This window comes from Molothrus aeneus, chromosome Z, assembly GCF_037042795.1.
Source record: "Molothrus aeneus isolate 106 chromosome Z, BPBGC_Maene_1.0, whole genome shotgun sequence".
NCBI lineage: Eukaryota > Metazoa > Chordata > Aves > Passeriformes > Icteridae > Molothrus > Molothrus aeneus.
This window is the reverse complement of record NC_089680.1, coordinates 23292621-23308122: the sequence shown is the minus strand read 5'-3', so window position 1 is coordinate 23308122 and position 15502 is coordinate 23292621.

The following is a 15502-nucleotide window of genomic DNA, read 5'->3' as shown; positions in this document are numbered from 1 at the left end:
TTGTTCAAACAAGTTCCAGCATTTAGGGAGCTGGGATGCTGCCTTCTACTGCACTTCTCCAGAGGCCGCCTCTCTGCTTGCAATGGAAGTGTGCCTTCCAGAAACAGCTTTGCATTACTTTGACAAAGCCAGGTATCACCTGTCCTCAATGTTTAAAAAAAGGTAGTAAAGGGAAAGACAGAGTAATCTCTCTTAGGCGTCTGCTGCTATCACTCTCCTTTTATATTTCATTTAGAGCACAATGTGAACAAAGAAGGAGTGTTAGATGTGCACACTGTAATGAAAATCCATGACTTGACCATGCATTCATAATTATTTTATAAATAAATGGCTTCTGGAGAGCCACATCTGTCTCTTCCAACAGAGTGTATGTCTTTCATTAATGTATTACAGGCTGAATGAAGCCAGCCTGAGTGCTTTGCTTGCATCTTCCTCTTCCTCTCCATCATTGTTCACGGATAGGTTTTTGTGGTTCAGAGAAAGCTGCATGCCCCACACGTTTCTGCAGGACTGATGGCTCGTCAATAACATTAGCCAGCATTATGGGCTGCATTGGTGTAGAACAGAATCAATATGGCCAAGTAAAAAGTCTAATCAGTTGACATGACCATCTTCAGTAGAGCTTATGTTACAAGAAATGAGTTTTCTTAAGGAATCAGCATCACACTGGTTATTCACCCCACACCAAGAACACATGACAAAGATTTATTGTTTCTTGTTTTATTAGCACTGCCATTACTTACACTGGTAATAGCAAAATAATAATTCCGATGAATATTAAAAGAATAATAAAGAATGGACTCTGAAAACACTGCCCACATTTTCCTTAGAAGATGAAAAGAGTCTTTATAGGGTATTTTGCAATGTGTAAAGGAAGCTATGTCACTAGGAAATACGATTAGTTTAAGGACTTGGACAAAAGGATTCATGCCCTTTGTCTGGCTGTGTTGCATTTGGTTTTCTCACCCTCTTTTTTTTTTTTTCTCTGAAGGGGCAGAGACACCTCTTACTTTTACTTGTACAAATTGAAGACACTTAACTGAAAATAGGATTTTTCCAGGTTTCTATCAGTGTAAGTGAAAACAGACTTTGGCAGTCATGCCTATGGCAATGTACATATTTTAAAACAAGTTTCTCACTGATGCATAGCTTCATCTATGTGGTAATTATGGAGCTGTTTTACAATCAACTCCCTTTCTCTTCCCGCTCACCCCTCTGCATGCAGATTCACCCATAACACGAGACCAACAGGGGTGCAGCTATAAGATATTTCACTTTTATGAACTCGGCTGATCATCTGTTCTCATTTGTCCAGTCATCTGAGGGAAACCCTGTTCAATCATGTGAAGGTAAAGCATTAGTGAAATCATTAGTGCAGCATGGTCAGGTTAATAGGCCCATGCCTCAGCCATTTTTTTGGAGGCAACCTCCCGCCTACATCAGACATACTTAGCAGTGTTATTTCTTAACAGGTAAAAGAAAGTAATTGCATTTTGGAGTCAAATAGCTTGTTTGTGAATGGGCAAATGGACATGTTAACTACTCCCATCCCACTTTGTTAGAATAAAATAGCTAGGAAATGCTCTTTAAAAAGATTTAAAAATCATGAAACATGTTAAGTGTCTGTTTAAATTGAATACACAATCAGAGGAAGCTAAAGAACCAATGGCGTAGAGGCCTTTACAGACTGGACATGAGGACAGGAACAGAAAATTTGCTTAAGGCTTTTCTGCCACTGCTAGGAGAGCCTTGATGCTCACTGACCAGTCAGTGGTATTTAAACACATCGGTTTGATGTGACAAATCTGGTTACCTTCTGGGCAGTGGTACACCTTCACTCTCAGGGTTACCAGTCCATGCAATACTGTCACTAGCAGTGAGCAGCCACACTGCCAAATTTTGTCTCATTTTCTCCCTCTGAGTCATATATGGAGACATACATACTCTCTACTGATTTCATCACAGGGGGCATATTGTTCTGGATTTTTAATATTAGAATAGTAACTATGGGTTTCAGTCAAAATGGAGATCTACAGCAATGGGCACAGACAAGACAAGTTCTTCATCCCCAGGAGTCAGGGTCAAGTGCACATCCATACTGAAGTAGTTTCTCAGTTGCAGAATTCACCTCTAAGTTCCCAGTAATGTTGATTGACAAAAATAAGACACAACAACAAAAAAAAAAACCAATGTAGGAAAAATTAACCTAGGATCTGTGTGTTTTGTGATTGTCTTTTTTGGTTCAGCATGAAGAAAACAAAGGGGCTTTTAGCCTAATTTTGATTCTAAACATAAAGTCAGTTAGATCTTTTATACTTTTTTTAAATGGAAATCCTGCTATGGAATATTAATACTGTGACATTAATTTAAATGGTTTATTAAAGTAAAAAAAAAATAAAAGAACAGTCAATTTTTTAAAGATTCCAACATTTATAGTGATTCAAGGGAATATTCTACTCTCAGAGCCCCAGGATCTTGGTATATAACATCCTCATTTGTGTTAATGGAAACTTTACCTCTTTGAATTCATGAGGACTGAAAAGTTTCACCAGGCACACAGGCTCTGTATAAATAAGCAGCACACAGCAAACATACTCTCTTAAAAGGATTATCACTTTGACAGCTATTCAGTTGGGGTGGCTTTTTCTGTCCCCTGGAATTCCCAGCTTGCCCTCTTAACTACACAGAAGGTAAATCTGTATAATACTTCACAGCTGCCTTTACTGGGACCTGACACTGAGCTTACTGGATGTGCTTTCCTGGTACAAAGCACCTTGTCAAGTTTCCTGCTCTGGATGCAGTGAACGCAGCTGATGAGCTGTCTTATTAAAAGTTATGAGAAAAGGATGTTCACTCCATTACTTTCTGAACTCCTGGATACACACAGTGAAGCTGCTGAGCCAGTAAGTCCCTCAGAATCATTCCTTCACACAGAGGCTGCATTATAACATTCAATATCACATTGCTCCCATGGTGGTCACCGTCAGATTTTAATTTTATGTTTTGTCTTGTTTTGTTTGTGCTGGTATTTTTTGTTCTGATAGCCTTATAATGAGGTTCCCACATCATGGCAGACCAAATCTGAGCCTCACTGTCCTGCTGGCACTAAGTACACTGACAAACCTCCAGGGAGGTTTAACCTGGGACTCTGCCATCCTTCTGCCTGTAGGGATGGGATCAGGGCCAGGATCCAGACCTCCCTGAACCCTGCCTACTTCAAAAGGAAAGGGCAGGGCTGTACCATGATCTTTGGGAAGCTAATCCCTGATAGCCAGAGAGAGGATAACACACAAGAGGCTGCACACAGGAAGGTTGATGAGAGACAGGTGGTAAAGGACACCAGAGGTGGGTATACCGCAAGGAAAGCTGAAATGTCAGTCTGCTGCATTCCTGCCCAGGTTCCCGTTGAGGATGAGCTTGGGAGAAGGAGCAGGGACAGAGCTCCAGCAAAGAGCAGCTAAGAGAGAGATAAGGGCCATAAGCAGGATTGAGAGAGGGCTAATCTAAGCTCTTGCAGCAAATCTGAGTTGGAAAAAACAACATAAAACCTTCTTTTTGAAGAAGAGTACAGTTGATACAACAGTTGCGGCATTCAGGGTTCAATGGGCCAGCCTCAGTAATGCCATGTATGGAGCATACACCCGTCAGTAAAAGAATGAGCTATCTTATCAAGTAATTCAGGTAAAAGCTGGAAACAATTTTTTCCTCCAGCACCTGCTTTGGAAAACTGCTGGCACTTGGACTGGAAGAACACAGTTAAAAGATGCAGTAAAAATTGACAAATCTTCATATGGGAAGCTGAAAATACATTACAATTCCAATAGAACTATAAATTAAAAACACCTAAATTAAATAAATCTTGCACAATGATAGATTAAAATATATTTGGCTTTAATGACTTAGCACATACAGGCCTTGATTCTTGAAATCATTGCTGAGACACTGTGGCTTGCATAGGGATGCAACAGTAAACAAGCTGCCTGATGCTGTAATGCCATGTAGTGGTGACTAGGGAAGGTGGACCTGCATTTTGTTGGTTTTCAGGTTGTTGGTTAAAACTCCTTCATGGGATCTACTCTCCATGCAGAACTGTGGCCATATAGATTCAGTAACAGCTAGCAGTGTCAATAATGGACTCAATAATGAGTAGAAAAGAAACCCAACCCAATAACAACAAAACCTCTGGGGGAGCATTAGCAGTAATTGCTGTCAGCCAAAGCTGGGAAACTGCCAGTCTTCCCTGATGGAAGCCTGTCAGCCACAGGATGCTGGGCTGGGTGAGCTAGCAGTTGGGAAACCTTGAAAGGGTCAGGCTTGGTGGATGGCAATATGCTACTCCACCAGAGCTCAGCTGAGCTGGATTTGGTGGCTCAGACCTGCCCAGAAAGCTGTGAGATATGGAGGGAGGTGGTGGTAGAAAAGGCAGGTGACCCTTGTTCCTCTGCCCCCTGCTTGCCTCAGCTCATGGCAGTGGGTCTTGGGTGTGAGTGCTGTCCTCACCTTTTGGATGATAAGCAGGGATCAAAACATTTCAATAGCCAGCCATGATAGCCTAAGGAGCTATCAATTCCTTCTTGAGAAAGGTGGGAACCAGTTGAATGACTCTGATATAGCTGGCCCCAGATGTCCACTGTGCTGAAATGATGGTGCCCAGAGCTTCCCAGACTTTCTGGATCTGTGGATGGCTGCCCAAGCCCTAACTACAACTAAGCAAGTAGCCTTACCACACCACTCCTCAGAAGAGAAGGGCTGAGCCTTAACACAGAAACAAAAACACCAAAACAAAACAACCAACCAATCAACCAACAAAAAAACCCCAAACAAACAAACAAAAACCCCCAAAACAAACCCCAAACAAAACAAAACAACCCAGAAAAATTATTTTTATTGCCTAAGTCGTCCAAGACGTTTTCTATCAGGCAAATAGCTCTGTGAGAATTAACTCAAAGTCTATTTTCTCCAAGGTGTTATTCCTGGATTGGAGAGTAGCAGAAAGGAAAGTTGTTCCCCTTCCTGTAGTGATTCCCAGGGTAAAAAACTCTCTTTCTTGTCCTGTCCTTTACTACTACACCTACTATCTTGGAGTTTCTAGCTTTTTACTAAATTTTGTTGAAATAAGTGTATCCATTCATGTTACTGGGGAGAAGAAATGCACCCAGCCAGGCAGATCCAGATGCATGCAGTCAGATGGTGTAACTCATTGACTGGGTTAGAAATAAAATAGCAGTCTTTTTTTCAGGCCTTCCTGTTCTCAGTTTCTCCTACTTTTGAAAGTTATGGTAGCTTAAAATAATCTCTATGCAATATCTAGAAATGTTCATGTTATGCTTTTGTTGGATAATGTTTCTAAACAATCTCCTGATTTAAAACTTAACTGTGAATGATCATTTTTCTCCTCCAACAACTTTCTTCTAGAAGATCTGAAGCTGATTATATTTGGATTGTGATTACTTAGTGTTAGACTAAAGCTATTTCACAAGTCAGCACTGATGTGTTACTTTGAATTAAGATGAGAAGTTTTCTCATTTTATGTTTTACAGAAAGAGTCATTCTAGAATACAGGAGTTCAGTGTGTACAAAAATTCCTCCTGAGAACTTGTCTTAACATGTTATATGATTGTATTTTGCAAGCTATTTAGTCATGCATTATTTTTGTTTTATTAGCTATAGTTGACCCTTTGATCTCAGTGAATTAATTCTTTTACAGAGTCCATGAGTCTCTCTTGTGCTTGTTGACACTGTTTTCTTGTGACCTGGCATTTTTAATCATGCAAATTCTTGCTATAGCTTATTCATTTCAAATATGTGCATAAAATTGGCATCCCTGACATCCTCTTTGTGACTTAACAGCTTTGTCTGACTTTTCTGTATGACTTAGCTCTTGGAGCTTGCAATAGTGTAACAAAAGGTTCACCTGCATTTTCGCAATTTACCGTGTTTTAGAAATATCTGCTTTGGGGTCTTAGACATCAAGAAGAAAAAAAGAAAAAAATTATTGTGAAGCTTTTTCTGGGCTGTGGCCAGCTTAAGGAAACATCAAGTTCTCAGAATAAAGTGGATTCATAGAGAAACTTGAAACACTGTAAACTTCCTGGCCTGAATTCTTGTAAACCAATATGCAATGCATATATACCATAATGAAATTCTTCAGTTGCAGTTTGCATTTCATTCATGTAGCATTTATCACTGGAATCAGTGGACATTGACTGCTGTAGCACATCAAGGGTTTGACCATTGTTATTTTGATGTGAATTACAAGACCAGGGGTAGGATACTGAGTACAGTTTCCTGTACAGTACAGCTCCAGGCATGTCAAACTGATAAGAGCCTTTCTTCACCAGGCTGTGTTGAACACACCCAGGCCAAAATGGAGCTCAGAGAGTGTAAAGTTATGTGAATGGATGCCAGAGGCCATGGGAACAGGACGGAAAATTTTATACAGCAACTGTAATGTTTTACATAATGCAAAATAACAGAGCAGCTAGAAAAATATTTTTTAAAATACAAATTTCAAGAGAAACTTTATCTTTTCTCAAGTCAAGGAAGATAGATCAGACAACCTGCAATACCAAATGTCTGATTTGATGCCTCTCAGCATCTTTTCCATATCATTGGAAAAGATATGTTATTAATTTTGTTAATCTCCAATGAGAGAGAATCTATCTAAAGTATATTCCACTGCAAGAAGCTCCTGTGAAACACTGAGGACAGGACTTCTAGAGGAGTACAGTCTATGTGGAAGTCCTTTGCCTTAGATATCTTAATTCTAAAATTTCACAAAACTATGGTGCAAAATTCTGCAATTCTGTTACAGGGGATTAAAACATATGGGACAAATTAAATCAAACGTTCTAACCAAGAAAAATTTCAGTGATCTTAAAATGCATTATTAAAAAGGGTAAAGATAGGAAGGAGAGAGAGCTGCATAAAATACCATCTAGGAAAGAAGGAGAAAAAGATCTCATATAGCAAGGATACTTTTACTGACCCAAAAAAGTGCTGATAAGGAGCAAAAATTACCATCAGATATGGTAGAAGTGTAGATATTTCTTTTAGACATGAGTTGGCAAGATGAATGCATTTACTGTGCACTGTGGTACAGATGGGAATACCAAAGGGCCTTGAACTTATCCTTGTAACAGTCTGGTTACTTAGTTAAACACCACTGGGTATAGATAAAATAAGACCGAAAGGAAGTCCAAGCCCTGCTTTTGCAGATAACCATATTTTAAATCTCCTGATAAACTGATTTTCTATCATCTAACTAGTTCTCATTTTGGCCTCTTCTGCTGATATTGGAGTGCTGGTCCAGAATGTCTGTGCTCCAGCAGTTAAACTTGTTTCCACTTTCCAGCATAACACTATATATAACTATTTGTTCTGGTTAGCATACATAGGTCTTTCATGTTTACACCCTGATCCATTGTTATATGTTTCTACAGCACAATCATTCCTCTCTTTCAGCTCTCATTTATTTGGATATGGAAAGCAAGCTCTCTTAAGTTACCATTGTAAAAGTGCCTATTTTGGTCTCTTGAAGCACCCACAGACTTTCTTTGAATTTTTCTTTTTTGTCCATGGGCAACTGAAATATATGCAGTGCTGTAACTGAGTTTGGGGAAGCTGTCGTAGTGCTGTCCAGACTCTCATGAAGATGACTTCTCTGATAAATTCTGGAATCATACTTGATCAAGAAAGCCTTTGCACTTCATCTGAAAGAATCTTCATGCTGTTGCTTGGTCTCACTTCATTTATCCATTGAAAGAGGATTTTGCTATTTGCTTTAATTTTGCAAAGCTCGAGTCAGTTTGACTTCTGGCAAGTTCCTAAGGTTTCTAAAATGTGCATTTTGGGCTTGCCAGTTTTGGTCTTCTTTGTAAATTCCTTTTAGGCTTTTTTTCTTATTACTAGCATTCCTTTTGACACATACTGGTAGGTGATATTTTCTCTAGCTACTGCTACAGTGTTTAGGAATGGAGCTGAAAATGGGGATCTAGACCATACATCAGTAGCAACCTGTTCTCAAGAACTTGCCTTGAGAAAGCAATCCAGAGCAGTTCAGGAAATGTCAAAAGGGGCATTCAATGAGTTCCATGTGGCATATTGTTCAGATTGCCTAAACTTCTTGGGAAGCCAGCATTCAGGACTAGTACTGCACTGCATTACCAGTTCAAAGGCATTACATTCACAGGATATTTTGCTGAACTCTGTGTTGGTTGTTGTGGGAGGATCAGCAGAAAACTGCTGACAGAATGGAAATCTAGCTGAAGCACTAGAGCAACATAAAGGCTATAATACAATTTTTATTATTTTTGCTAATTACTGGAAGATGCCACCTGAATGCAGGGCTATTCCATGTACTGGGATCCCATGGAAACCACAGCACACATGCAGTACCTAGCTACCTTGGCTCTGCCACGACAGACAGGAGTGTAAGCAGCAATGCTTATTTTGTCTGACTGTCATTTCGTGTTCTTTACAGAGAGGTTTCAGCTAAAGGTCACGGAAGAGCCACTGTATATTTTTTCTTCAAATAAAATCAATTGAAGGACCTAGAACACAGTAAGTTATGTTCAGGGCTGCACTTCCATGTATTCCCATTGGAGACCTATCAATGTGAACTAGCACTGTTGGGAAATATCTCCAGCTACCCCATTTAATCAATAACTGTTCATTATACTGTCTCTGATGAATATGGGTAAGGATTGGATAAGCATGAGTCAGGTGACTTAAAAATAACTGTACATCACATAAGATCAATAGAAGGAGTTGTTTTTTTTTCCCAGTATCACTTCAGGCAAAATAATGTACCTTTTATCCTCCTCTCTTCTTACCACCCCTTGCTCATTGTTGGTATATCAACATCAGTGCAGGAGTGGCTTTTTAAAATTAGTAGCAGTTAATCTACTGTCATACTGCTGGCTTGCAGGGAGTGAACAAGCAGACAGCAAGTTTCAAGTGGCCCAGTGTACTTCAAAGGGCTCTTACCCAAGCAGTCAGCTCAGAGCTTGCCAAAAGCAGTCTTTCTGGATGCCTGGTAATATCTCTTCTCTGAGTATGAAAACCCTATGCTAGGAAAAAAATTGGTTTAGGGGAATTCATGACAATTATAGATGTGTTATGACAGATTAAAATATTATAATTATGCTTGGCTTCCATGCAGAACCACATTAACACATCTATGACATTTAATAACACGGGAGGATAACCACATGCCTCAACAAAGGTTGACTTTCACCCAAAGTTGCTCAACTTTTTTTTCTCCCTTCTTCCCTCTATTTCCTGCCTGCTGAAATAAGGAGCTGCATGTTCTTGCAGTATTTTGGAAAAAAAAAAAAGGAGAAAGAAAGGAAAAGTAAGGAAGAAAAGAAAGGGGGTAAAAAGACAAAAAATAAGGGGAGAAAGAATGTGTAAGAAGAGAAGGAGAAGGAGCAAGGAGCAAGGAAATGAAGTTCCGGGAAGTTCTGGGAAGGGAAGTTCCAGGAAGGGAAGTTAAGGGAAGTTCTGGGAAGTTCTGAGAAGTTCTGGGAAGCGAAGGGAAGTTCCGGGAAGTTCCGGGAAGTTCTGGGAAGTTCCGGGAAGGGAAGGGAAGTTCCGGGAAGTTCCGGGAAGGGAAGTTCCGGGAAGTTCCGGGAAGTTCCGGGAAGGGAAGTTCCGGGAAGTTCCGGGAAGTTCTGGGAAGGGAAGGGAAGGGAAGGGAAGGGAAGGGAAGGGAAGGGAAGGGAAGGGAAGGGAAGGGAAGGGAAGGGAAGGGAAGGGAAGCTGACAACTGCAAGTCAGTAATAGATTAAAGGCATTCACCCTGGTATTGAGCTGTTTATGTCAGGCTGATTAAAAACAGGCAAATTAAATAAACATTCTCAAGACTTTATTTAGTGTACCTGTGGCAGACGTCTTGTATTATCATAGCTCATGACTCAACACATAAACTAAATTTAAGCTGTGAAGTAGCTGGATCAGAAGGTGAAGTCCTGTTTTTAGAGCTAGATATTTTGCAGAAAAATGCCTCCTGGGGAGGGCTGGGGGTCTGAATTGAAAACACTTTAGGAAAATCCTAAATGTATACTCATACATATGAGTATGATGAGTATGTATTACTCACCAATAACTTTTCACAATTCACAGTGCTTAGCAAATTCTGGTTATTTGGCTTTCACATCCCCTTCTTTCCCCACCCCCACATTCAGCTGGTGAGTCCTGTTTCCTCCATTTTGCTGATCAGGAAATGTGAGACAACCAAAAAAGTGTTATTGACTCTAGCCAAGCACTGAGTAGGTTCTTTAGACGCTGTTTGAAGAGGGGCTCGTTTGCAAGCAGATATCTGTTCCCATTGTGTCCAACAGGACTGCTGGAATTTCAGCACATACCCGCATGCTTTGAGGCATCACCACCCCAGTGCTCAGCATTTTGTGGCACTTAACAAGCTGAGTTTTATTTCGGTCTTCCCTTGTAGAATGAATGAATATGAATCTTATTCCAACACGTTGTCTTCGACATGCTTGTAACATGGCCTTTTTGTCTCTATGAGGGCAGAGCAATGGACAAAACTATCCTATTATGAGGCTACTTTGTTGCTTTTATTGATAAGAGGTACAGTATGTAGAAAATTACTAGCACCATAAGAGTGGAAGCTAAACCAAAAGTGCTTACCCCAGAAGAACCTTGCACACATTTTCCTAGCTGACACAGATGTCCCTTAGAAGAAAACCAAGATTTCTTAGCCAAAGGAAGTATTCAGCCATGCAAATGGATTTTTGAAACATCTCCCCACACTGCACCCTCTTCTAGTCAGCATGGAGCACAAGCCAATCCCAAGGACTCAAAGTTGAATCCTTTGGTGATAAATTTTTATGTTACTGCCCTAGATTTACAGATAAAGTTTGGTGGGGTGATACATTTGGCCAGTGTTCTCACCATTTTAAAGTATGAGAGAATTCTTACCCAAATACTGAGATTAGTGAGCTGTGTACCTCTGCTTTCTAAAGCAAAAACCTGGATTGAACTAGGACACCAATTAGAGTTTGTCAAGACCTTTCACTTCATCTGTCAGACATATTTAAGTGTGAGCAATGTCCATCTTAAGGGTTTTTTGCAGACGGTCAGATGACTAAATTAATGAGGCTGTAGGTTTCTGGATGCCACACTAAGTATGACATTTCTAAGGAAATGTGTAAAAGCTAGGAGGTAAAAAAATTATCTCCTTTCCAAAAAGCTTTAACCTATTCAATTTCTGGGAACTATGCAAAACTCTCAAATGCAGTGTAGAGCTTTCAAACTGCAAGAGGCCATATGCAAACCTTGCAGGTGAGCATCCCTCTGTGACCATCTGCCTTTCCATGGAAATATGCATTGCTTGAATCAGTAAAAAATGAAAAAAAATTAAAAGACAGACAAAAAGATCAGTGAGTGATAAATTTTTAATATAAAAATTGTACAAGAATTTTGATACAAATTACAAGAGGTATTTGGACAAAGTATGAGTAAAACTCCATTTATATCCCCAAAACCTTATGCATTTTATGCAAAAGACATATTGTAGGACTGTTACAGTACAGAAAATACAAGAAAAGAAATGTCAAATTAAAACAGGACTTTTAATTCCCTCAGATTACTAATGGAAAAAACTTGTTTAGACTACATACAATATTTATGAAGTTACTAATGTCACGATTATTAGATTAACATGATGCAAATTTTTGTATCCCCTTGTACAGCTATATTCCATAGTGCATGCTTTGGTTCTGCAGGCAGGACAGCAGAGCATTCACTTTTTGCTCACATTGAGATCAAACAGTGAAAAATAAAAACTTCCTCGACTCCAAACATAGAAAGACCTTTGTAAAAAATGTCCATCAGGCCTTGACTCCACTCTTTCCTGGCTGTGGCTGGCTGTGGGTACCCCAGGAGCACATCTTGACAAAGTCCACTGGAACAAGCCCAGCTTTGCCAGCCATCAGCAAGCTCTCCATTCTCTACACAGCAGTCCTCTTGCTGCTGCTGATGCATCACTGGTTGGCACAGGGGGTTGCAGCCAGGCTGTGAGAGCCCTCCCATGCCTACTGAGAGAGGGGTTTCCAGGCTTTATGCCTCTGTGACTGAACACACTGCCAGACCACTAAGAACTTCATAATACATGAAGGTTCAAATCCAGTTTATCTCAGTTTACATCTTCACATGAATCCCCCAGTCAGGTTCCGATCTTTCCAGTTCAGGAGAACTGAAACACAGCAGACAGCTATAGAGGAAATCACTGTGCTTGACCTTCTATGTTAAAAGCTGTTAGAATGTCAACTGTGACAGTGAGCAAGAGCCTTCAGTCAAACAATGAAACTTCAAATTGCTTCAGCCATCTCTACAATGCATTATTTTTATAGGTACAAACAGGTTGCAGTGAGCTGTCTGTGGTAAGTAAAAGTGTGTGGAATTTCAGCCAGGGTAAATTTAGATTGTGTTCAGATTCAGATCAACTTACTTGCACACCTGTTGCACATACATTGCTCTGGAACGCAGATCACTCTTATAAACTGGAGGCAGGAGGCATGAACTGAGAACACCAATGCTGCCCATCAGAGACAAGCCATGTTCTGGGAAAGGAATCCCATATGATATAGGAACCAAAGTTTGCACAAGAAAAAGCAGCATGCTGAATTTTTTATTTTTAAATAGCTAAATGAAACACACAGACATAATAGTGGCCATTTTATTAACTTGCCACTTTACAAACAGTAACCATTTTTACAGATGGAATGCATAAAACCTTCCAAAATGAAGAACACTAGGAGGATGTGTTACTTTTCTGAGAGAATTTTAATGTGACACGCTCCTGGAATGAAAGGAAAAGGGTGGCAAAGAATATGGGAAAATTAAAGACAATGGCTAAAGGTTGTACAAGTATTTGTTAAAGATAATACTTAAAAAAAAATTCCAAAATGTAAAAGTATAATTGAAAAATAACGAATAAATCTGCCTGTGTACAGCTTAGGTGTCCCTATTTATTTTGTAGGTCATGGGGTAAACTAAGAAGAACATCCTTAGAATCACAGTTCATGTGGCTACCGTACCATTTCATAGGTGTAACTGGGGCGGGATGCATTCCGCCCCATCAGTACAGGAGGTGGTGGGGGGGTGGGGATGTGAGAATGTCTTGATCTGGATGTGACGACTGCATAATGGTTTCCACACTCAGGCATGAACACATGCATGCACAACTGCCACTGGTGCCCCAGAGCTGCTGTTCATAGCTTCTTGCATTTCGTGGCAGAATTGGACAGGTTGTAATTAACTATTGATGTGTTTGCCATCCTAACTGTACATTATCCTCTGATCATTTTCAACCCTTTGTTTGACAATGGATGCCTTATAAAATCTTTATGCATCACTTAGCTAGTCTTGCTCTCTCTTTCTTCTCTAGAAATATAATTGTCCTGGATGCTTTTCTTAATCTTCCTAAAATATTTGTCTCCGAACGTTTGAAGGAAGCAATGCACAAAATCTGTAGAACACCAGAAAAATCTCTCTACACATTAGATATTTGCTACCTGACTCTTCCTGTTCTTTTAAATGCATGAGGAAATATATATATATATATATACACCTATGTAAGTGTGATGGAAATTATATAATTTTGCTCACTTGTAATCTTAAGGCTCCTTGTTCTGACACTCTGTTTCTCCTCTGTCTGTCACATTCACACTCACACACATATTTAAAAACACACACAAAGGACACAAATTATTTCTTCAATCTGAAAGTCCTCAGTTTTCACAAAGAGCCTTGGAAATGGTACAGCAAGAAAGGCTGCCCAAGCTCATCATCGCAGGTCAGCTCATCCAGCTGCTTCAACCTCCGTCAGTGCCATGCACACATGGAGTTGACAGGGGAGCAGAGTCTGGGCTCAGCCTTTAGACTTCTGATACAAACAGGCCTCAGGAATTTGTCTGCTGGTTTCACCCTTGTAGCTTCTGATGAACTCGGAAGGAAAAGGAGGGAAAAGATCAGTGACCTTTGACTGGTAAAAGACCTTAGCATATTTACGATGGGCACCATCACCTCTGTTGCACAGCACTGTTGACAGCATTAGCATCTGGAAGCAGCAAAGAGGTGCTGCAGCCAACCAATGCCATGAATTGATCCCAAAATGGCTGCGTTTAGATCTCTTGGTCTTGGGCTTTGTCTGAAACCTGTGTTTGATTTTTTGGTGCTGCACTGGCTGCCAGCACTGTTCAACCCATAGTGCCCAATGCTCGCAGGTACACACAGGACCGGCGTTATGATCTTGGCATGGAAATGCTGCAGACCCTACAAGGAAAGCATGCTTCAGCAGCTCCTCTGCCTACCTGAATTTTTAACTGCTATTCAGCAGTCAGAAAGCACACAACAAAATGGAAGGGGAGTGAATGCAGCCAGGTACACTGGCCTTCATGCACTTAGAATTTCTTAAAACATAGCATGTGGTCTCAAGTTACTTCACTATATAACTCTCTCTTCTGATGGTCTATCTGAGAAGCACTTCTGGAGCCTGTACTTTTAGCAGCGTTCTTGCAAATGAAGGTATAAATGAGAAAAAAATTTCCTCTTTTCATGAGATCAGCAGATTGTGTCTCAGATACATTTATCGAAGATAAACTTTACTGAATTTCATGGTGACCTCAGCAGGAGATTCTCCTATGACAATAGAATGGGATATAGGGAATTGGCATTCATGATAGGAACCCAAGAGGATGAGATTGATCTAAAATTTACCCAGGGATGGGCTAAACCTGTTAAAAAATAGACTGTGCATCTTGTTTGACACTGAACCTATGCAGCAAGACATGTAGCAAATTCAAACAGCTATTTCTAGCAGGCACAGTATGGCTTATGCCAATACAAAGCAATTAGTTGCTACATAAGCAGACAAAAGTGTCATTACAGACAGTATTTCTCAGCTGACCTTTTGCTAAGAAGCCATCTTGTTACTGTCTACCTGATAGCTCGATAGAGCAGCCAGTGGCGGCCTTGGGCTTCCCAAAGACAAATCAAAGTGCTCCAGATGGGACTTCCCTTCACTCACTGCAGATGTATGTGCATGTTTGTGTGTGTGTGTGTGTGTGTGTGTGTGTCTGCGTGCGTGTGTGTGTTAGGGAATGGGGAGGGAAAGCCTGGTTCTTATACTCAATTTTGCCTTCACAGGGGATAAACAGGCAATTACACATCCTTTTATATTTGATGGCCAAGTGCTGAACTTGAAAGCACACTATTAGTTTGTGTCCCTTCAGGGCCAGTGCAATAAGTAGCCAGGAGAGCTGGGGCTAAGGAAGAGAGGGTGTTGTCTGCTGTTAGTGTGACAGTCTTGTCAGCAGCATTCACATTACTGGAAGGTAATAAAGTGACAAGTAAGTTATTAGAAAGATATGAGGTGAAATTGAACTGAAGCTTCTTTCTGCTCAGCTCAGTTTTTTTCCTGCTTTGTAATGGGCCACTATTTGTTACAAAACAAGCCTTGTCTTGAGATCTTATATAA